Below are 24,852 nucleotides of genomic sequence, written 5' to 3' on the forward strand. Positions count from 1 at the left end.
GGCGTGTGTAACTAATTGAAGATTAAATTTGGCCGTTATGGTGAATATTGTGACTAAGTTTCACACCCTCATGTTCAGGTCGAGTTGTGATCTTTTCATTACTTGAATATAAATGAAAGTATTTTCTTGTCATGTGAACACTGGAAAGTGGAATGAAACAAAAGGCAATGGGGTCACAGTTTGGGCCGCACACTGCTCCTGGCAGTTTAAGGAAACTGGTATTTAAGTGAAAACGTTGCATAGATGCCTTTTTTGGTTAACAATATTCCTAGTCTTTGGATCCTTTCAGAAGAAGTTTGAAGAGAAGTTAGTGATGATTCAGACAACATAACTGCAGTGTACCTAGGGAAGGAATGGGGCACACTCCATACAGCTGTCCGTACTAGCTGAACATATTCTGGAATGGGCAAACATGTTAGATAAACTTGCATGCAGAACATTCACCAAACTGGACACTGCTGTGGGGTTCCCTTCTCCTCTTCCTATTCTATTCTCTCTTCTTCTCTTCTCCTCTTCGCCTTCTTTTCCTCTCCTTCTCTTCATCTTCTTCTCCTTTCCCTCTCCTCTTTCTCTTCTTCTCCTCTTCTCTTCTCTCTTCTTCTTCTCCTTCCTCTTCTCCTCTTCCTCTTCTCTTTTCTCTTCTCCTCTTCCTCTTTTCTTCTTCTCTTTCTCTTCTTGTCTTCTCTTTTTCTCATCTCCTCTTCTCTTGTCCCCCTCCTCTTTTCATCTTCTCTTCCTTTTCTTTCTCTCCTCCTCTGCCTTTACTTCCTCTTCTTCTTCCTGCTCTTCTTGAGTTGAGACAGCCAATACTTGTTACAAAGAAGCTTTCTGAGGTGAGGGAACAGCTACAATAGATGTGTGTTCCTCTGATGAAAAAAGGAAAAATACATATTCCTCCTGCATTCGTCCAGTTCTTTGTTTCTTGGGACTGCACAATGGTAAATTGGTCGGGAATAAATGTTTATTCTTTCTTCCTCTCCCACTTATCCGGTGTGTAATCTGGGCGGTGAGGCTGTCTCCTATGACACTAATTCTGGTGGCACCCGTTTAGGTGAGGTAAGCCTGGCAAACACATCTGGTATCCGAATCACACTCTGAAAAGGGCTCCACAAATCTTATCAAAGGGCTTCACTGCCCCATCAGGGCATGAAACTACATATCATTTCTAAAGTGCATTTCAGTGCATATTCTCACTCTAGCAGCTACCTGTTGCTTCCCTCTGTGCATGTTGTGTGCACAGATGCTATGGACTGTATTCTTCTGTCTTGCTAATTCTGTGGCATGATTTGCAAGTAACCGGACTGTTCTGTAATGTTGTGCCTGAAGTAGTGACCTCATGTACAACATTTCTCTGCCAGCAGGTTTTGGAGATGTCTGGTTTGTTAATCCATGCCACTGGTGTTAAGACTCACCACATGGTCTCTCAACCCTACAAATCTTGACAGCCATTTGCCACTGTATACATACAACCTGTATTCTCCATATCTGCACTCAACCCTCCATATGAATTCCCCTCTAATCCATGTTTACTTGACATGTGCCGCTCTTTAAAATCCACATACTCTTTCTATAAAGGCTCCCCGACTATCACTCTACCCCAGGAATGTTATCTACACTCTCCTTGTGTTCTTTATCCTCTATTTATATTCTTCACCCTATCCTCTCTTTCTTAATACATTTTCTCTCACCCTGCATGGGCACTTTCCACTCTCAGCATTTTCCCTCCACCTCTGCTAGCTACCCTGTGTATTGCTCCCCATGCTTCAGAGGCACTCTTCCCCTCCGTGTGTGGTCGACCGTCCTCAAATATGCTCTCCATCCTCCACATCATCCTATTCTGTACACCAGCTCTCCACACTATGATCCACACTTACTCTATCTCTGTTCTCAACACCACTTACTTACATCTGCTGCCCAGACTACATCCATTCTTCACCATGTACATAGACATTCAAAGGTCCACAACCACTGATATCAGACTTTACAGCACATGTGTTTACAAGGAGTACCTGTACGACACGTGTAATATAACTCGACCTTTACAACACATTTGTTGTACTATTGCAGCAAATTTGTTGTTGTGAAGGCTGGTACACATATATATATATGTGTATATATATATATATATACATATACATATACTCGATCTTATATATATGTGCAGTTACACATAAATATTTATACATATGCGTGCAAGTGTATATATTACTATATCTATATTTTGTTTGTTTGGGGGAGACCCCTCAAACCTGCCTTATATTTTTATTTGTTACATTTTTATTTATATTTATTCACACATTTTATACACATATACATTTATTCTTTAATCCTACCTTTAACCACCTCTCAAACCTAGAAAATCCCTTACCTCCATTTACCTCTATGGAACCCTGAAATATCATACCTCTCTTGGCCTCAGGGGTTTTCAGACCTGGGGGCTGGCCACCTAGGGAGGCCTCAAATGTTCCCATGCTCCGGCCAATAGAAGAATTATGCTGATAACAGGGCTTCGTTTTAAGCAGAAAATATGAGCAGCAGTAAACCGCTCTGTAAAGGCCATCAATAGCATGTTTTGTCTTTTATATCCAGCTGGGAGAGTGTGTCAGAAGGGAAGGGACTCCAAATACGCTTCAAAACCCCCACTTCTAATAATCACACTGTGGATGCTCTTACACATTAGTAAGTCCTGCCTGACCAGAATAGTATGTTTGGCATCATGTATTTGATTGCATTTTTAAAACAGTAACAGAACTTAACTGCAATGTTTTAATAAGTCTAGACATATTAAACATTGCCAATATAATAGAATAATTGTGAAAAATTCAAAAGGGGGCCTCATTAATGTTTTAATGTCTACCCACCCTTGAACGATAAAAAACCCTAACCTCTACTCTCCCCTGAACCCTAAAATCTCCTTACTCCTTTCACCCCTCAACCTTAAAAAACGTTTTGCCTCATGTACCCACCTCTGATCGTTTATTACCCCATCCCTCAACCCTTTAGTGCTCCCTTTTGGGGTGGTCTCTTTGAGACCTTTTGTTTTCTATCAGTGGGCTTAGATACTGCCCCTTACCATTAGTTAGCTTCACTGTCACTGTTATTTACTCGCTTCTTATTGGTCAGCTGCTGAATGCTTCCTTCGTCTTTGCATGTTCATCCCTCCCCTGCAGCAGTGACACATGAATTCTCATTGCACTGCTCATTTTTGTAGGCTCTCATTTTTTCACTCTACCAGTCCTGGCCATGTCATATACCATTTTCTTAACTTTCAGCCACGCTGTTGTACTGCATAACTAAAACATATAAAAAGCCAATACCTTGTGTAGGCGAGACCGATTGGAGTTGACAATTCTTGTTTTTAAGTCACATAAAAATTATGACACAAATAAAAATACTTAGCTGTGTTATAAAATGCCTAAAAAGGTCCCTTGTACTTACCTGCCTTGTAAAGAATTGCATTGCCATTTCCATCCTGATAAACACCTTGTTGTAAGTGCTGCATGCCGCATCCAAACTATGTGCTCTGCATCCATTTTCCATAGCTGCACTCAAGCCTCTCACCACACTGTACATTTATTCTCTGCCCTGTTCATCGTCTTTTCAGTGTCTGTTCTCCACCATCTAGATGCACTGTCCACCCAAGCTCTCTACCCTGTACATCTCCTCTCCATCCTCCACTTATGATCCCTACGCGTACTCTCCATTCTCCAGATTCTCTCATCCTCCTTGTGCCTATCCTTGTGCAGGGGAGTAGCTATGAGTAGTGTAGCAGAGACAGTGTCAATGCATTGCAGGCAGAGGTATCAAGGGCACTCTGCATCCTAAATATGGCTGTGCTTCACTACCTTAACAGGGGTTAGGAGGCCCACTTTCTGTTTCTACTTTAGGACCCATGGCACTTTGGCTATGACACAGTCTATTTGCAATATCCACTGTGCAATACCTTTGTCCTCCCTTTGCATTCACCTTCCACATCTTTACTCCACTATATAAATCCATTCAAAACCCTCTGTATCCACACTAAGTTCCTCCTTCACTTTCCATCATCTACATCCGCTCTTTGTCTCTGCATAACACATCCTCTGTCCATGCACTGCAACCATTGTGCATCAGCTACACCTTCTCTTCTCTTTATCCAGACTGTACACCTGCTGTTCACTCTCCAAGCCTCGACTCCACTTTTCACGGTCTACATTTGCTTTCTATGTCCACTTCCTGTAGCACTCTGTTCTCTATCAGTGCGCATCCCTTCTCAGTGCTTTCATTTCCAGTTGTCTTATACATCCTCTGGTCACTCTCAATATCTTTGTCTACATTGGTCTACACATACTCATCTGCCTGCTGCATCCACTCTCAACCCTCCAACATGTGCCCTCTGCCCAGAACATTTGCTTCCTATGACTTGACTCCTCCTTCGAGTCTGCTCTTCAACCTAAACAACCGCTCTCCACACGTGCTATATGCGCTGTCCATACTCTGTGTACTCTCCACTATATGCATCAGCTCTCCACATGTGCTACTGGTGCTATCTATGTCCTGTCCACCCTCTGTGTACTCTCTATCACATGAATCCACTCTTCACTAAGTACACTTTTTAATTTCACTAAGTACATCTGCTGTAAACACTCCGCATGGGTGGGGGACACATTCTTCACCCTGTACATTCTCTTTCCAGCCTATACATCTTTGAACCCTTGACATGCTGCCTCCATCCTTTACATATGCCCCCCACACTCAACCATTCTCCAGATCTGCTATCAAAACTATACATCCATACTTTATGAGCTCCTCACTCTGCATATCACTCTCCATGGCTACAACCCGCCATTTGTCTTTGCCACTCTGTACTTGTGCTCTCACCCTCCAGATATTGTTTCCATCCTCCAAATATAATCACCTCTCGCTAGGTGCATTTTCCACCCCAGCCCTAACATGCTCTCCAAGTGTCCACCCAATACTTCCTTATTCATCCTGTACATCGTCTTTCACTCTATGCATGCACACTCCACTCTGTAATCCAGCATCCAAACCCTTCCTTCTATGTGTTTTTCACACACCTCAGCATTCTTTGTGTGCAGATTCTACATCCTCTTTCCACCATGTACATCCTCATTTCACAGTCCGCATCCGCTCTTATTATGTTTCAAGTCTTCTTTTCACACCTGCTTTCCATTTCCCCCACTATACTGTATATTTGCTGAATCCCCCCACCCGACTATCTACTTGATACCAGCTACTTTGACACCAGGCACCGCAAAACATCTGCACTTTGCTATTATCTCCACACCAGCTTTTCATCCTTCATTTGGGAACTCCACCATCTATGTATGCTTTCTACCCTGCACTTGTACCATCCATTTGTCCTTCCTCTCTATCAGTCCTCTACATCTGTGCCTCCCCTTCCAATCAGAGCTCTTTCACTCAACTGCCCAAGTTCCACATCCTCACTTCACCCTGTACATTTGCAGTCCCAATCTGCTTTATCTATTTTACACATACCACTTCTGCTTTTTGTGCAGTAGATCCACTCTGCACTCCTCATAAATCATTTACATCTGCTTCCTAACAGTTGGCTTTTAGCCCTCTTCATTGTCTCTCCAGGCTTTTCATAGGATCTCCATCTTTTTTTTATCACTTTCTGCATAACTTCTGTAGATGACCCTTTTCGCTTGCATGGTACCAACTACATCACCTCTGACTTTCAATATCTTGAAAATGCCAAGAGTGGGTAGGATGAGCCCAGGAAACTTTTAACCCATTGGCTATGGCATGCCCAGGAGTCATACCCACCAACAAATTAGTGCAATGCATAAATGTGGCATCTCTAGGCAGCCTCTTCATAACACTCTCAGACCTGTGAAAGATAAGAAGAGGACTAACACTGCTTTCCGTGCCCTGAGAAAAGCAATGAAGAGGGGACCTGCTCTCTCTTGTACCCAGGACAAAGAAATTGACTCCAAGGGCTGTAAGGCTGACATGTTCAAGCGACAGGGACACAACAAGCTACGAGAGCCTTTTTCCTGCAACCGCCAAGCTGACCAGTGGCAACTGGACCTGATCTGGACCCTCCTGTTGCCTTTTGCCTGGTACCCTGTAAGTCTCCAAGTCCCTCCCCTGAGGTCCCAGGGAGCTTTAGACATACTCTTGTGGTGGATTTAGATTAAATGAGAAAGTCAAAAGGTAAAATCTTCGACAGAAAACACTTTAGGCAAGTAATGGACAACCAATCACGCAATCCAGTAAAAAACATGAAAGTCATTCTGCACGCACATTTATAAACATAAGATTCCACAAGGATCTCCCAAGATGAACACAATTTACACTCACACTAGCCTGGCGATCTCTCCTTCCTCCCCCAGGTTAACACAGTATCCAAACTGGAATTACCCAATTTACGGCTGGGGTCCTAATGATGTTTCATTGTTCCCAGAGATTCGATTTGGTTATGTCATGCTTTCACTAACTCAATAGATTTTACATTTGCCTCGTCCTTACTTCTCTCATGAAACTCCAGAGGTCAAAATGATGCAGGCCGCCTGTTGCGTGGCCTGAAACGGAAGGACCACACTTCTCCTGCCCTCAAATCCCTACACTGGCTTCCAGTATAGGAAAGAGTGGCCTAGTTCATAAGTGCGCCTAGTTCATATGGCACTCCATGGCACCCAACTACCTTGCAAACTGTCACCTTCCTAGAAAGCGTCCCGAAGCCTCAGTTCTGCCAACACTGGCCTTATTGTTGATCCAACCGTTGAAACACAGGAGGCTCAGAGGTCGATCCTTTAATTTCTAGGGTTCCTCCCATTGGAACTCATTGCTCCTTCTCTTGAGACTTGAAACCTATCACCTCAAATTCTGAAATTCTTTAAAAGTTCCTAATTCACATTGGCTTTTTGATGATCTTCCCATCTTCGTCCCACCCCACTCAGCTGTATTCTGAATCCTGCTGGTCAGAGGTCCAAGACTGTCTCACCCTTTCGCCCGGGCTCTTCGACTCTTGATTGATGAAGGCTCGAACACTTTCTCAGGATATGTTTGTTGGTGTGCGACCTCCTGCACTCTCTGCAGTACGATGGATTGGCAACTCACCGGGTTTCAGCACTGTGTCTCTGCTGTTGTCCCCTTAACCACTGTTATTATTTTTCCTTTTGAAAAGCCCTCTAAGGCCACCACAGTGTGTCTAGCAGCGCTCGACTAATAGCACACAAAGCCCAGACACGCTAGATCGATGTCCTTACCAGGACCAGAAATGGCGCCTAGCGCTACGTAAACATGAATAACATAGCATAGCACTGCCCCAGCAGGTGCTTACAGGGATCATATAGTTCTCAAATATGTTTATCTTGTGCTTGAGGAGCTCGTACCGTTCTGAAACACTTTTCTGCAGGGTACAGCTCCTAGACAGGAAGCAGCGGTTCATACAGTACTAATTTAGATTATTAACTTATAGCAAAGCAGGTCCGGAAAATGCTACCGAAGACCAGTACGTGGATAGCGCCACGTACACCGCTCGCGAGCCAGCAGGTGAAATGAAAAAGGCACACACAGAAAAGTACAGAGCAAACAAACGGGAACAGGCGAGCTCAGTGCACCGGGGGTGCACCGCGAGGCGAACAAGCAGCTGTAAAGGGCTGTTTATGTCTGCTCCTCGGAGCGCTGAGGCGTGAGGCAGGTGGTGGTGGGTATGTGTGAGACAACCATATAGACGCTGTTTACAAGCTTTTGCACGGCCAGCAGTTCTCGCTTTTCAGTAGTGAGATCTAACTGCTTGGCTTTGCCCCTTTTTTGCCAATGGTGTTCCGCCATGGCAAGAACAAAACACAAGCATTGGCAAACCAATAGGTCTTGCCTATGCGAGGGCTACTGTCTTTGTCAGTGTGTTTTAACCATGATGTACAGATGTGCGGCTGCTGTGCAGCATGGCTGAAAGTAAATAAAAAAAGGTACTATGATACGGTCACCGCTGGCTGCCTCATAGCGTTTTTTCCTCCCTTACTTTCAGCCATGCTGCACAGCTGTCACTGTACGAAATATTGACAAAGCCTGTAGCTCTTGCACAGGGGAAGCCTTTTGGCTTTGCTAATGCTTGTTAGTGCTTTAAATGGGTCGGTACTCACTGGTACTGAGTACCGGAACTTCTCCTTGTGTCAAAAGGGTGCCAGTACTCTTAGTGGCAAGCCTAGGTCAGGCTCTGAAGGATGGCTATGTGTGCGCAGTGCAGATGTTGCTGAATACAATGCTTTCAGTGGAGTGTGTCAGTCAGGATCTCAGACGGGCAATGGCAAGTATACTCCAGCGCTAGGCTGCTGCAGCCTTACACTCTCAGAGCAGAACAGCAATAAGGAGATGTGGTCTGACGGCAAGACCGCCTGAAACTCGACCTGTCACACTGTCACTTAGACTGTAAGGCTGCAGTGTAGTGGCGGTTGCTGCCAGGAAGGCTTGGATACGCAGCGCGCAGAGCAGGGAAAGGGAAGTAATAATACAAAATAAAAAGACTTACCTGCTGCTGCCGGCCCTCCAAGTTCCTCTGCTCCTGCCGCCTCGGTTCTTCTCCCCTCCCCACCCAATCCAGATGCTTCTCTCATGCTGTTACTCAGCATGAGAGAAGCACTGAGATTGGCCTGAGTGGGCTGAAATGCCACTCAGTTAGGAAGTGAGAGCCTGCGCTGGTTCTCCAGCCGGCTGTGAAACACACCTCGGGTAAACAGTCCTAAGACAGCCGGCCAAACTGGCATGCACACAGAGTGTACCTACCACTCCTCCTCCAACTGCTGACGCAGAGGATGCTGGCCCCACCCTAGTCTCCGAAGCCTGGCAGTGGCTAAGAATAAAATGATAATAAAAAATGTTTATATACTGCAACGCAAGGTGGATCCTAGAAGGAGCAGGTGATCTCGGACACATACGTGGTGTCTGTTTTGTGGGGGTGCACTTTAGGTTCAGGCGGATGAAGGGGGCGGCACTTTCCAAACCAGACATTGAATGGGTGACAAACCTGGCAATGAATATACTAATTATTACTGCAATTAATCTATTCATAATTGCCTTGTTATATTTTTAAGTTGGTGGATGCTTACAAACATTTTTTTATAATATATTGTTTATGGTGCATATAATTTGCATAAATTCCAATACTTTATAGTATAGTATTAAATATGATGCAGTGGGTATATAAAAAGAGGCTCCTATTTCTCACACTGTGCTTCCTTTTTTTACTGTGAGAAGTATCTTTGAATGAAAATGTTTCTTTCAACTAATTTACATCCACAAATTGCATGCAAAAAATCTCAACCTGTTATAACCCTTAAAATACCACATGAAAAACTGACCTTCCATCACCTATGTTTTTTAAAATCAACCTCTGCTTATTTCAACCTTCCGTCTCCCTCATCTGTATACCTGTTACTATAAAAATCTCATGCCTATCTGCCTTAAAGGTCTTTGGAAACCACAACAATATTAATTCCAGCCAGTAATTGTGCCTCACATAGGCTCCCTCTAATAAAATCACATCAAACGAAACAAGCCCCCACGCAGCATGCAAAACTAACCCCAATAACCAATTGACTGACCACTAACTAGGCTCTGGGTAGTGCTACTCACCATAAAGAACTTCAACGCCTCTTCAGGAGTAGTAAGCGCTATACAAATACAATTTATTATTATTTTATTTTTCCGCTCTCTGCTGCCTTTCAGCGGTGGGGCGACACTCCTTCGCCATAGCAGAGGGTTCGCCCCTGCTGCAGTGCTAGAATACACCCGCCATTGACTGGAGAAAGCCTAACGCCCTTTGGCCAAGATCAGCCCCTGTGTGCAGTGCGCAATTGGTACCTTTTCTGCAGTTTTATATAGCGTGAACCCAGCACAAGGGCATTAAAGCACTTTACACGTGAAGCACAAGTTCTACATGAAAGCATGCTTTTTTTGTTTTCATGGCACAGGAGGAGAGGTGAAATCTCAGTGTCAGCTCAACATCTGTGATTCTGGGCAAATCTCTTAATCTTCCTGTGCCATAAAAAAGAAAAAGTATGCTTTAATGTAAAACTTCTGCTTCTCATGTAAAACGCTTTAATATCCTTGGGTTAAGTTTGAGCAATATAAAACTGCAAAAAAATACAAATTTCCCAGTACACTTATGAGCTGAACCTGGCCAAAAGGCACTAAAGCGCTTTACATTGAAGAAGAAAGTGCTTATTTTGTTAAAAGCTGGCCTCGCAGCCACTACTAGATCCTCAAGACCCACCCCAATCAATTCGGTGAGTACTGGCAATTCTTTTCTTCCATTTAAAACACTGCTTGCTATAATATACACTTAACCAGACCCCACTCCGCTGTGCCATCTGAAGCAGCTCCTAGTTTAGATTTTTCCTTAAAATAAAGCGCCTGTTTATAAGCACTTTCATTTTTGGAAGGTAATGAGGCACAGGGAGAATCACTGGTTTGCCCAAGATCGCACAAGCGAGGCGTCCAGATTCCAGTCAACACTTGGTAACTATGGCTTTATAAAAAAAAAGAGTATCATCTTCGTGTCCAAACGTTTTGCTATATTTTATTATTTTTAAAACTGTTTCATTAAAAAGATTTATTATGAAAAAGGCTAGACTCAAACCAGTAGAAGGGCCATATATTCCATGTGCTGTCTCACAACAGTCCTTAAACTGGATTTGCAAAGCCACCGCCAAAGCTGGAGTGTCAGTATCATGAAATGACACTCAATCACTCCCTGGCCTCTGCTGAGACTGCCAACAAAGATGATACAAATTGCTCACTTAGTGAAGTTTAGTGAGATGGTGAATAGATGAGGAGTAGGAGGTCACTTGATATCACAGTGAGACTTTGCATGATAATATTTATTTTATGATTAATTAAAACAATTTAAATTTTATGCAGAAAAAGGAAAGATATTTATAATAACTGTTTCACCTTATATCTGTCTTGTGTTTTCATTTTTACATAATAATTACCGAAATTGATTTTCCTGTGGTGCAAACCTAAAACTAAATTGTCTGAAAAGTGAAGAAATGGTGGTTATTCATCATGAGAGGTCTAGGGTTTCCATATGCATTTGTCGAGGCCAAATGTTCCATTTGCATTCTGGGATCTGTGGTCTGCATGCCTGTAACTAGACAATCAGGACTACAAGCCACAGAATAAAAGGCAAAATCCTGGTCTGGGTGATCTACTCATGCGTGGACCTGGGAAATCTGAGAGCTCTGTATCAACAAAGGAAATCATACTGGCACTTCAACATCGGAAGTATGAAAGAGTGAGTGTGTTACTTTATGGATTCAAACATGTCAGCTTATCCATGGGTATGGCGCCCCCACTAAGCTATCACTAGGTAAACTGAACTGACTCAGAGAACATCTCTAGAATGCAGTAGGTTGTGAACATTCCTGTCCTAAAATATGTCACACTTGTAAGAAAGTACCATCTTGCCTGGCATGTTACCCCCATTTTCACTGTATGTATGTTTGTTTTTGCCATTGTGTCGCTGGGATCCTGCTAGGCAGGACCCCAGTGCTCATAGTGTATGCCTTGTATGTGTTCCCTGTGTGGTGCCTAATTGTATCACTGAGGCTCTGCTAACCAGAACCTTAGTGTTTATGCTCTCTCTGCTTTCTAAAATTGTCACTGCAGGCTAGTGACTAATTTTACCAGTTCTCATTGGCACACTGGTACACCCATATAATTCCCTTGTATATGGTACTTAGGTACCCAGGGTATTGGGGTTCCAGGAGATCCCTATGGGCTGCAGCATTTCTTTTGCCACCCATAGGGAGCTCAGACAATTCTTACACAGGACTGCCACTGCAGCCTGAGCGAAATAACGTCCACGTTATTTCACAGCCATTTTTCACTGCACATATGTAACTTATAAGTCACCTATATGTCTAACCCTCACTTGGTGAAGGTTAGGTGCCAAGTTACTTAGTGTGTGGGCACCCTGGCACTAGCCAAGGTGCCCCCACATCGTTCAGGGCAAATTCCCCGAACTTTGTGAGTGCGGGGACACCATTACACGCGTGCACTGCACATAGGTCACTACCTATGTGTAGCGTCACCATGGTAACTCCGTACATGGCCATGTAACATGTCTAAGATCATGGAATTGTCACCCCAATACCATTCTGGTATTGGGGTGACAATTCCATGATCCCCCGGGTCTCTAGCACAGAACCTGGGTACTGCCAATCTGCCTTTCTGGGATTTCCACTGCAGCTGCTGCTGCTGCCAACCCCTCAGACATGATTCTGCCCTCCTGGGGTCTGGGCAGCCCCAGTCCAGGAAGGCAGAACAAAGGATTTCCTCTGAGAGAGGGTGTTACTGTCTCTCCCTTTGGAAATAGGTGTGAAGGGCTGGGGAGGAGTAGCCTCCCCCAGCCTCTGGAAATGCTTTGATGGGCACAGATGGTGGCCCAGTTCAGGGATCCCCTAGCCCTGCTCTGGCGCGAAACTGGACAAAGGAAAGGGGAGTGACCACTCCCCTGACCAGTACCTCCCAGGGGAGGTGCCCAGAGCTCCTCCAGTGTGTCCCAGACCTCTGCCATCTCGGATTCAGAGGTGTTGGGGGCACACTGGACTGCTCTGAGTGGCCAGTGCCAACAGGTGACGTCAGAGACCCCTCCTGGTAGGATTTTACCTCTCTTGGTAGCCAAAGCTCCTTTCTTGGTAGCCAAACCTCCTTTTCTGGCTATCTAGGGTCTCTCTTCTGGGCTATTCCTCAGATTACGAATGCAAGAGCTCACCAGAGTTCCTCTGCACTTCCCTTTTCGACTTCTGCCAAGGATCCACCGCTGGCTGCTCCAGGACACCTGCAAAACCGCAACAAAGTAGCAAGACGACTACCAGCAACATTGTAGCGCCTCATCCTGCCGGCTTTCTCGACTGTTTCCTGGTGGTGCAAGCTCTGAGGGCTGTCTGCCTTCACCCTGCACTGGAAGCCAAGAAGAAATCTCCCGTGGGTCAACGGAATCCTCCCCCTGCTAACGCAGGCACCAAAAGACTGTATCACCGGTTCTCTGGGTCCCCTCTCATCCTGACGAGCGTGGTCCCTGGAACACAGGAGCTGGGTCCAAGTGTCTCCCACAGTCCAGTGGCCCTTCTGTCCAAATTTGGTGGAGGTAAGTCCTTGCCTCCCCACGCCAGACAGCAAACCTGTATACTGCGTGATTTGCAGCTGCTCCAGCTTCTGTGCACTTCTCCAAGGATTCCTTTGTGCACAGCCTAGCCTGGGTCCCCAGCACTCCGTCCTGCAGTGCTCAACCCGCTGAGTTGGACTCTGACGTCGTGGGACCCTCCTTTTGTGACTCTGAGTTCACAGATCTTCCAAGTGCCTGTTCCGGTACTTCTGCGGGTGCTGCCTGCTTCTGAGGAGGCTCTCTGAGTTGCTGAGCGCCCCCTCTGTCTTCTTCTCCAAGGGGCGACATCCTGGTCCTTCCTGGTCCCCAGCAGCACCCAATAACCTCTGCTGCGACCCTTGCAGCTAGCAAGGTTTGTTTGCGGTATTTCTGCGTGGAAACACCTCTGCAATATCCAGCACGCCGTGGGACATCTTCCATCCAAAGGAGAAGTTCCTAGCCCTTTTCGTTGTTGCAGAATCTTTGGCTTCTTCCACCCGGAGGCAGACCTTTGGCACATTCATCCGGGGTTTCCTGGGCTCCTGCCCCCCCTGTACACTATCGCAACTCTTGGACTTGGTCCCCTTCCTTTTCAGGTCCTCAAGTCCAGGAATCCGTCTTCAGTGTTTTGCTGGTGCTTGTGGTTCTTGCAGAATCCCCCTATCACGACTATTGTGTCTTTCTGGAGTAGTAGGGTAACTTTACTCCTACTTTCTAGGGTCTTGGGTGGAGTATTTTGGACACCCTTACTGTTTTCTCACAGTCCCAGCGACCCTCTACAATCTCCCATAGGTCTGGGGTCCATTCGTGATTCGCATTCCACTTTTGGAGTATATGGTGTGTGTTGCCCCTAGACCTATGTTTACCTATTGCATCATATTGTAATTCTACATTGTTTGCACTACTTTTCTTACTGTTACTTACCTGTTTTGGGTTTGTGTACCTATAATTTGTATATATTACTTACCTCCTAAGTGAGGGTATCCTCTGAGATACTTTTGGCATATTGACACTAAAATAAAGTACCTTTATTTTTAGTAACTCTGAGTATTGTGTTTTCTTGTGATATTGTGCTATATGATATAAGTGGTATAGTAGGAGCTTTGCATGTCTCCTAGTTCAGCCTAAGCTGCTTTGCCATAGCTACCTTCTATCAGCCTAAGCTGCTAGAAACACCTCTATTCTACTAATAAGGGATAACTGGACCTGGTACAGGGTGTAAGTACCACAAGGTACCCACTATAAGCCAGGCCAGCCTCCTACAACACTGGAGTCGTAAAAAGACTCAAACCATTGAAACAGACACTGAGCACATTTCAAGGATTCATGCTATGTCATAACTGTAGCCAATTTGGGGGCGGCTCCTCCATGGGGGCGGAGGAGCATCGCCCCCCCCAACTCCCGCCAGCAGCAAAAGCTGCAAAACCTTTGCCAAACAATGACAATAAACTTTGTTTATTATTGTTGTTTGGTAAAAGGGGCGGGCATTGGGGGTGACGTGCACTTAGGGGGTGTGCACAGCACTCCCCCTCAGAGCGCATGTGTGTCTGGCCAGATGTCTCCGGCCAGCCAAACACACTGGGTGCTCCTAGCCAATCCTTACGCTGCTTAAAGCAGTGTCAGGATTGGCCGCAGGGCAGGATGGGAGCCTGTGCCTGCAGTCAACGAGGGACAGAGGAGCGGCGCGCAACGGAGGAGGTTAGTGTTTTTTAAATAATTTTATTTTAACCCCCTGCCCCACCTCCCCCCCCACCCCGTGCCGCCCGTCCCTTCACCTTGCCGCAAACCGCTCCTAGTAGCCATTCTCTTTGGGAAAAAAACACAATATTTCAGTTCGACCTTACACGCTATGTTTCCTGGTAGGTCAATGGTTTAGGCGCCTGCTGCCAATGAGATGATTGACATCAATAGGTTTTTCTTGCCTCTTCCGTGATCTATACATTCACCCTCTTGACATAGAAGCAGGGTGATCACAAGTTGTTTTCGATAGTTCAATCAGTAATGACTTTGCAGCCATCAGCAATTTGCATGCTGGGACTTGTAGTTGAGCTTTGCACACTATTTGAACGGGACTACAAATAAAAAAATGTAAAGTGTTGTAGGCCCCAAAGACTAAACTGGATGAAGATATCACAAGCGATTTCGGGCGATTGGCAGAAATGCCTTTAAGTCGTCTAGTAAACCTATCACTTAAGAGCTTTGAGACTATCTGCTTCGAGGCGGGTGCTATTGCAATAGCCAATGAACTATTTTGGTGCCAACTTTCATCAATGTTGATGCTTTATAAACCAACAAAGTATTTGTTAGATAATGCGTGATACCAAGTTCTTGAAAATATTCCTTGAATGGTAATTTGTGTGTCATGAGGGTCACTTTCCCTGGAGCTTGGTGTTCAATAAGACTGCGCCATACCCCTGCTTGTAATTTCAGTGTTTAATTACGGGTATGTAACTGCCACCGTGCAAACTAGTGGAAGGCGTCAGGGTGGGGAGTGGAGAGTAGGTCGCCTGACAGACGCCGGTCCCATTTGCAACCAGTAAAACGTTCTCTTGTTTTTTTTTTTTAGAATAATGCTTAAGGGATATTGGCAAATATTTTGCGTAGTGTAATAGGCCAGTGTAATCCAAAATGTACTTCGGATTGTCTGGATTACAGTGCACTATGTGTGCGTGTAGCCGAGAGAAGTGTTTATGTGTTGCTGACAATTTTTTTTATATACGACTAACCTGCCATAATATGTGCAACTAGCCTAGCCTGGTTTGTTTTTTAGATCAAGCGCGCAAGTGCTTTGACCTGTTGTAAGAGTTGGGGGCATTTAACCACAGCCACCTCACACGCATCAATTTCATTCATTCGTGGGCGTGCCTGTCAGAAAATTACTCGTTAAATCAAACTTCCACAGGAGCAGATGCCTTTTACCCAACTCCCTCCAACAGATGCGTGCTCAGACTTTAACTGATTATGTGAACCCTGCATCCGCTAAAGGGGAATGGGAATAGAAAAAGAGAGACCACCTCCAGATCCAGTTCCAGCCTGTGTTTCCCACTTGAAGATAGGATATTCAGTGTGTGTCTCTGAAAACCTGCACCTTTCTTCTTATTGGAATTTCTTTAAAGGAAGGATCAGCAGTCGGGTGATAAGAGCATACATAAGTGCATTCCTAATGCGCATTCAACTGTTCAGCCATTCACATTCACCCGATTCTATTGTTCCCCTAACCTGGATCTTCTGAGAGACTAGCCTCTCTCTAAGAGAACAATCTTAACTCAATATCTTCTTTTCTCCTGGAGTCAGAGGTTTCCAAGGTTTTGTGGAGAACAGTTCAAAAGCTCACAAATATACAAATTACTATTGTCTTTTACAGGAAACGAAAACTCCTTCTCAAGGTTCAGTATTCTCAATCTCAGTCTCTAGGAATTAGTCTGAGCACTGAGATTTGTCTCTAAGACTGACAAATCTGCAAAGCAAAGAGTTCTTGAATATATATGTACATATATATATTGGCACGTTGGAAATCGCACAAAAGGATTCCTTACTGCAATTCTCCTCAGAAAGCCACTAGCCAGTTGTTGGAAGAAGGAAAAAAGTTCAGCTTCTTCAAAAGGGAAAAAGTAGCTGGTGTGCACACCGTAACATGAAAAATAATGAATTACTCAAAAGTGGAAGAATTCCCTATGAAACAAAGTGCCTCAGGAACACTGCTCATTCTCCTCAGGATGACAGTCGAAGTGCAGGACTCCCAGAGAGAAACAGCTGGAGGGAAGCATCAGCACGAGACTAAGGTAGAAACACTAGAGCGCTGACCTTAAAAGGATTTGCAACCACCATCTTGAGTAGCAGTTAAACCTGAAGAAGCTATTTCTAAAAACAGCCTCCGCAAGAGCCACCGGGAGTGAGGACACCGCTGCAACCAACATGGGTACAAGGAAAAGAGGAATCGTTTTTGCTGAGGGAAGAACTTAACAATGCTAGCAATAGTTTTCCTGACAGTGCCTTTCAAAAATCACTTGATGTCATTGGTAAATGCTTTACGGTTGTCCTGCCTTGAGGCTGGTTTTGTCACGCTTTGTAGACTGCCCGTGTTACATGGGTTATTGCACGATCATTGATAAACTTCAGCATGGGCGAACTATATATTTTTTTTTCTTTGGTCTCTCCCCTTCTTGCTGCATGGCAGCCATGACACTCACAATACGAACAGCCACAACAGCGTGAACTGGATCGGTCGTTTTAAAGAGCTGGTCACATTGTTCACAGTTACCTAATCAGAGTCATTTCTTGTGGCTCTCCGCTTAAAACACTTGAAATTGGTAACTGCTTTACATAAAACAGAAATCCTCAAAGCGAAAATGGCTCCAGTGGGAGAGCTGATACTACAATATTCACTGCACCCTGGAAACTCACCTCATAATGCTTTGCAGGGCATTACTTTGACAAAACATTTTTGCTCATAACTCAGCCTGTGGTGGTCCTAGGACAATGGGACCACCACCAAAACGTTCAGCAGGCCGTGATCTTTCTGTATACGTCATCTCATGTTCAGTGGCTTTTTAAGTGCTTTATGTCTGAAACCTTTGCTTTACAGCTGAGAGTAGTTTATGTTTTAAGGGTTTTGTTTGTAATGTCATTGCTACAGGTCTGCTATCCCTGAAAATATATCTAAATCACTATGCCCTCTAGGGGCTAAATATATGGTTACACTGCATTACTTTCATCAGTTTTTTTAATGGTAATTAGAAGGCAGCAAAGAAGAATGACACCGAGGCCAACAAATAGAAAGCAATGGGAAAGCTCCATTCCCCTTATTGTAAATAAGTATCTTGCAAACGAGAGCACATGCACTGCTGCAGACTCGAGCTAAAAAATGCTTATTTGCTGATATGGACAGCATTGGCAAATGCAAAAAAAGCTGATGCAGCCCAGTGACATTGCATGCGCCTACATTACAGCACATTCAAATACTTGTCATGACACTGCAACCATTTGTTTACCAATTATTTTACCATCTAATCCGGCAGGTGGCAAAAAATATTAAAAACCTTTTTTTTAAATGTGTGTTCAAGAGCCACAAAGATAGGGGAGTGGGTCAGGCCCTGTAAGAAATAAATAAAATGAAATAAAAAAAATATATATACATATATATTTTTATATATATATATATATATATATTTTTTTTTAAGAACACAATGAGGAGGGAAGGTGGAGCACTAGGAGGGAGTGGGGGGTGCACATTAACGCTGTGGTAGGAGCAACGTGAAATTAGAAGGGATAGGAAAGCAACAGAGGAGCTTTTGCCGGGAGGTTGGGGGGTTGAACAATTAAAAACAGGCATAGAAGCAATGGACGAGCGAAGGGGGCATGGAAAGTGTGGGGGTGGGGATGTGAAGGGACACCTGCTTGCGCGGATATGACAGCAAGCAAGAAAATAAAGGTACTACGGAGGGCTAAAAGGTGATCTTTGGTGTGGAGCACTGAAAGGATATAGGACATCAAATCAAAGGATGGTAAACAAAGGATACTCCACGGGAGCAACAAACATAAGAAGAGAAAGGAAAGACATTGAATAAGATGCAGGTAGGTGAGATTGACCAGGAAATCAAACATTGGTAATCAAAGGGAAGACCCAAAGCCCACTATCGTCCAAAACAGGTCTTCATCTGCAGGATACGCAGGTGTGTTCGAGAGAGAAAATGGCAGTGAGGAGAGTCTGGGGCTGGGGCTGGAGCTGGATGGAGTGCTAGACAATAAGGGAGAGGGAGGGTGAGGGAGAGGGAGAAAGGGGGATGGAGTGCTAGACAAAAAGGGAGAGGGAGAGTGCTAGACAAAAAGGGAGAGGGAGAGAGGGAGAGAGAGAGAGAGAGAGACCCTCTTCCTCACTTTTAGCATAGCCAATGCACTTAGGAAATTGAAGGTGTACTTTGCTTTTAGTAGATGGTGTTTGTAGTTTCATATAGCGCTAACCCAGTCGCTATAGATAAAGAACTCTTTATAAGATATTTGTTAAACTATATTCTAAAATCGTAGTGGAGTCTGTCCCAGATGCTTGCAGTTGTTCATGATTTAGTGGTTAAAACTCACAGCGCTTCCTCCTCCCTCCCCCACTGGCTTCTCTGTATTTATCTTAGTGTCTGCCGCCCCACCGCCGGAGCCTCTTTTTTTATCTCAAAAGTACTCCGCTCCCTCCCCATCTGCTGCGCCTCGATGCAAAACAAAGTTCTTCTGTGTCCTGACAAGTCCGACAGGTGTGGCTGACGTAAATATACTTCCCATATGGTCCCCCGATGCCGCCCATACCCCTTTCTGCCACTGATGACTTTGGTTCCCTCTACTGTTTCACCATTTCATTCCCTGTGACTGCACTCGTTAGTGCTACTGAAAATATACAGAAGGGGCGGACCAAATTATGCAGTAGAGCGGACTAAATTATGTGGCAAGAAAGGTCAAATTATGTGGCATAATGCTGCACATTTTGTGACAGTATACCTTATTACTTTTAAACATGCTAACACTATTTAGGCAAAGTTTTCACCTCATTAGTACCAGTTGGGCACCAAAATATAGCAATAAGCAGCAGATTGTTGAGCAATCAACCACCACACAGCAACACGTTTTGCTGCGTTTTTCACTGATTTGTTTCTGTTTGAGCTAGAAACATTTTTTGGTTAAAATCTGACCATTGTGCCAGAGATGATGGATTATGTGGCAAATGTTACAGGTCCATAATTATGCGAAAAAAACACACAACAGCTGCAAAATCGCAAAACTCCAGTGGCTCTGATTATCGGCCATACACTATTTTACTGCCTCGCCCTCATTTACCTGAAAAACTCAACTTCTCTGCTGCATCTTCTTAACTACATCACACTGTTTACATCAGTTTATGCTGAACTATCTCCCTAGCCTCACACTCCACTGTTCCTGTTCCGTATGAGTGGTCCTGCACCAACGCACCCTGTGTAGTATCTGGCCAGAGTCGAGGGGTCCCTGCACTGGGCCTTGTGCTGTATACATCTTCAGTATGTGAGAAAGCCTTCCTCCCTGGCTGCCAGTGTGCCAGATAAACTCGAACTGCTGTTTCCTATGCTCTACAAGTGTGGTTGTCAGGGAGTCTTTTGGATGTGTTGTATTGTACTGAATCGCAGCATTTATAACGCGTTTCTACCCATATGTGGGGCGCTGAAGAGCTTGCCTACATGAGTAGCCCACTACACCATGTAGGGTGTGCGGTTGGATGGATGCTGTTTTTGTTTTGATCCTATGTGGGAAGCGTTTTCATTGTAGCTGGGCTGTGGACAGAGCGGGCGAATGCGTATATCTAGTCCAAACACTAGCTGGGCTGTGGGTCTATGGATGTGTGTTTCTTGCTGTCCCTGTGCTGTATGAGTTAGTACAAATGTGTAAATAGTTGTTACTATACAGAAGACCAAACTAGTGTTTTTTTTCAGGAGCTGCCTTCTGCTGGTTATATGATGCTGATACCTGCATTTCCTAACAGAAATCCTGAGATGTTCAGTTTAGTAACACTGTCTGTCTTCAACTGCATCAACACTGTACAGTCCATGAAAAGAGCCCAGCCAGCTGCTTGGATTCCGACTCTACTGCAAATCATTGGAGACAATCTGTATTATTGCCTGACCACTTCTGTAAACCAACAGGTGGCCAATACCATAAGGTCATTATACCATAAGGTCATCAGGAAACGAAGGATACTATAAGCCTGTATGAGTAATATTCAAAATAAAACAGAAGCCCAAAGGGTTAGGGGAGCCTCTCCAGAGGCGACATCAAAGGACAGGAACAGGGAAATCTTGGCCAGCTATGCATATGGTTGTAGGGGACACTAGGGGCTAGAATGTGGAAAGCAAGTTGAACAAAATTACGACATCAGAGGTAATCTTTTTAACTAGAGGTAGAGAATGTAGAATACACCATTTTGGCCACTAGCCACTGAAAAATATCTTAAATTACAAATCAACAAAGATCTAGGATTAATCACCACTGCCCTGTAGTAGAGGCATGTTTTGCTGTAGAAAACATAACAAAATCACTCCAAAAGCACTGGATGTGCCAGCCTTGGTTCAGTTTTATATATTTCGGAAAGTGTTTGCATACTGGAAGGCTTCATGACACTGCCTGATAAATTACCTCTGTAACATTTTAACATTATTAACATATTTTTTAATGTGTAAAGAACAAGGTGTTTAACTACTTCCTGAAGAAAATGCGGTTGGTTTGCTGATAAAGGCTAAGGGGTTCCAAAATTTGACAACCTGACACCCAAGTGTGCAGCCTATGTTCAAATCTCATGGAACTGTTCACCACAAAGAAGGCAGTTATTAGCTGACCAAATGTCACAACTAGACATAGCATTGGAAATTGTTTACAAACAAAGCTGGACCAGTGCCTGGACACAATTTCTGGACCACCCATAAGGCTTTAAACCCAATCCACCTGTGCTCCCAAAACCAATGAAAGCAGGGCAAAATGGGATACAAAGGGTCAGACTAGCCTATAAGGCAGTGTCGGAAGGGTGGTATGAAAGGTCAGTGCGTGGGTCGATTTTTTGACTATTTGTGGGCCTGGTTCGTGGTCTGGTTTTTACTATTGCTCTCCCTGATATTACCATAAACATTGCCTACAGCAAGCACAAATGCACGCAGTCTCCCATACTTTGCAAATCATATATTCCGCGTGTCTCTACAATTTCAAAACTGCCCAGATATGTAAACGCAGACTATTTTTGTTAGGCATATGATTTGCTACTCGGGGCCACTTTTATTTTGGTGCCCTGGCCAGTTTTCTGTCTCAACCCAGCCCTGGGAATAAATATGTCAGCGTCAATAAGTCTACATAGCAAACTAGATTGCCACGTTTGTAGTCTTTGTATAGAAGCCAGTTTATGGTGGCACTGCCCCAAATACCACAGTAATGGTCTCTGCCACATTCTGCTATCTGGGCAATGTGTGAGCAAAGATTGATCCAAGTCTGCAGTGCAAATAAAATGTATTAAACAGAACGAGTCCTCTCTCTTTCAGGACATTTATATGCAAATGTATTTCTTTCCATTTTCGTTTATTTTTAACTCGCTTGCTTACATTACTTCAAATAACAAAACTAACATCTTTTGTTACTATCATGGTTCAAATGCCCTTTTTAGCTTCGGAGTACTATATATAACACATACTAATATAACCTACTATATCTATACCTACATTTCTAATCTTGAATGAAAAAAAGGCTTGATTTGCCTTGCCAGTATTTGAGCTTGTGACTTGCAGATCACAGATGTCAGTAGTGAGTACTTACATCTCTGAGCCAGCTTTACAGCTCATAATACATTCCATATTATCCCAGATTATTACTCCAAAACTCAGCAGTACTGCAATACAAAACCAATACAGGGTGCACAATGATACACTTTGCCATATGGCTCTCTTATACTAAATACGGACAGACCTCCTACAGTCCTTGCCTATAATCCAATATCCTTATATATCCACAGATTCTAACCACTGACCCACCATCTAGACAGGCATTGAATGACTTTCTCAAGAGACCTGCTGCTCACTACTGCAAACAGAGGATTTTAACACAGTCTAACCTTGCAGGTCCCATGCACCAATATAGCACGACTCCTCCTAATCATCATGCAATAACATTCACAGAAAGGATGATTATAGTGCAGTGTATTCTGGCAGATTTCTGACCCTCTCTCCCAAAACTTGGACACTGGGGATATGAGAGTGGAAAGCACCCACAGATGTTTAGAGAAAAAAAATGGAGGAACAGCCATACCAGTGAAGACCTTGCCTCATTCAGAGCCGCAACCGCTGCCCACCAGAGAAAAATCAAGAACGCAAGGAAGGACGAACTCCGGGAACGGATCAACTCCTCCACACACAACTCTAAGGAACTCTTCTCAGTCATCAACGAGTTTACAGATCTCCCTCTGAAGGCACCAGAATCTCCCCGTCACAGGACCTCTACGACAAACTCAACACATTTTTCCACCACAAGATCCAAGACATCTATGACAGCCTCCTCCCGGTAAATCCTGGCACCGGAACCTGTGACCAACTCACCCCTCCAGAACCCACCCAGACCATCCACAGCTGGTCCACACTCACCACAGAGGAAACAGTATCATGAACAGCACTCTCTCCAGAGCCCCCACGGACCCATTCCTGCACCACATATACATCAGAGCCAGGGCATCCATCGCCCTCGAGCTCTGGAACACAATCAACTGCTCCATCAACACTGGCACCTTCCCCGACTGGAAACACGACGTAATGCACCCTCTTCTGAAGAAACCTTCGCCTGACCCATCAGGATTAAAGAATTTCAGGCCCATCTCACTGCTACCCTGCCCCACCAAAGTACTGGAGAAAGCAATCTAACTAAACAAGGGTGAATATTACAACGAGTAACTGGCGCTCTCTCTCCCACAAAATACCCCCTGACTATTCCCGATACACGGTGCCTCTAACTAGGGCTTCACCCCCATTAAACCCCATACGATAACTAAAAGTTATCCATAATCCAACAATTTGTAGTGGCACACGTTTATATCGTGAGATAATTACAAAGTATTAACGTATGTCAAAACAAAGTCCATAATATATCTATTCCAAACAATGAAAACAAAATGTTTATTTCTGCATAGATTAGTATGTTCCAAATGAAATTCACATCTCCAATCTACACAAGATGAACAATTGTGTTCCAAACGAAATCCACATTCAGAATCTTCAAGAGTAGTCCCTGATTCCACATTGTTCTTCAAAAGAAAATCACATTTCCAATCTTCAAGAATATTCTTACACTCCACTGGCTTGTCAACACGTGTTTCGTCCGGGGATTACCCCTAGACTTCCTCAGGACCTCCTTATGATTTAAGATTCCGTTTATATTTCAAATCCAAATATCAAAAGCACATATCAGTAAACCTGCAAATCAGTCTGGACCCTGTTCCCTATGGGAACAGTTCAGCCCGAACTGTCATTCAGCTGAACCCTTAGCCAATCAGAACACAGCACACGTAGTGACCACGCACCCCTCAGGCTTGACATCTGGACATGTACTTGCTGGCCCACATTGTGTCGGCGACAGGTCGAGGCCCACCTGCATTTAATACCTGGAAACTATATTTGTGACACCATGACAAATGTTCAAATTTTTACCAAGAAATAAATGTTTTTATTGTTTTATTGTAGTCTGAGAAATGTATAAAAACCTGCTTAAATCTGATGTATGTTGAGAGACAGACCTCAGACCCCAGTTCTGTAACTGCTCTCCCGGCCGTAAAGTTTAATTAAACAAACCGTTCCTGTTTTGCCAGACACCCCTTGTCTCTTGTTTTTTAAGATAAATTCTCATCCGAGCAACATTTTGGTGAGTCAGATGGCAGCTGATTGGTTCCCGGACCCGACTGTGACCAATGGAAGGGGACCCCGCCCAGATGGATTCACATTTGTGCAACAAGAAAGTTAAGCAGACACCACAACTGATTGGAAGTTATGCTGAATCTGCTGGGCGGAGATCTGTCCTGAAGCCGCGATCAAAACGGTAAGGAACTACATCATAGCCTTAGTCCTAGCTAGCAATTGGCGTGTGGCAAACTAGGAAAAAGCATACCCGCATTGTTCGAGGAAGTCACCTCTGTTGATCATCAGTGTCAGGGAAGGTGAATATTGTTTGTTTTTTTGGTTTATTATTTTTGGGTTGCTGAT

The 24,852-nt window shown here is 44.3% G+C and overlaps 1 protein-coding gene across 1 annotated transcript in view; it reads right to left on the minus strand.

Annotated features, from left to right (window-relative positions):
• Nucleotides 1–24,852, minus strand: part of LOC138299837 (chitotriosidase-1-like) — a 353,309-nt gene that overhangs the window by 298,446 nt on the left and 30,011 nt on the right. The window lies entirely within an intron of this gene.

This window comes from Pleurodeles waltl, chromosome 6 (assembly GCF_031143425.1).
Source record: "Pleurodeles waltl isolate 20211129_DDA chromosome 6, aPleWal1.hap1.20221129, whole genome shotgun sequence".
Lineage (NCBI taxonomy): Eukaryota > Metazoa > Chordata > Amphibia > Caudata > Salamandridae > Pleurodeles > Pleurodeles waltl.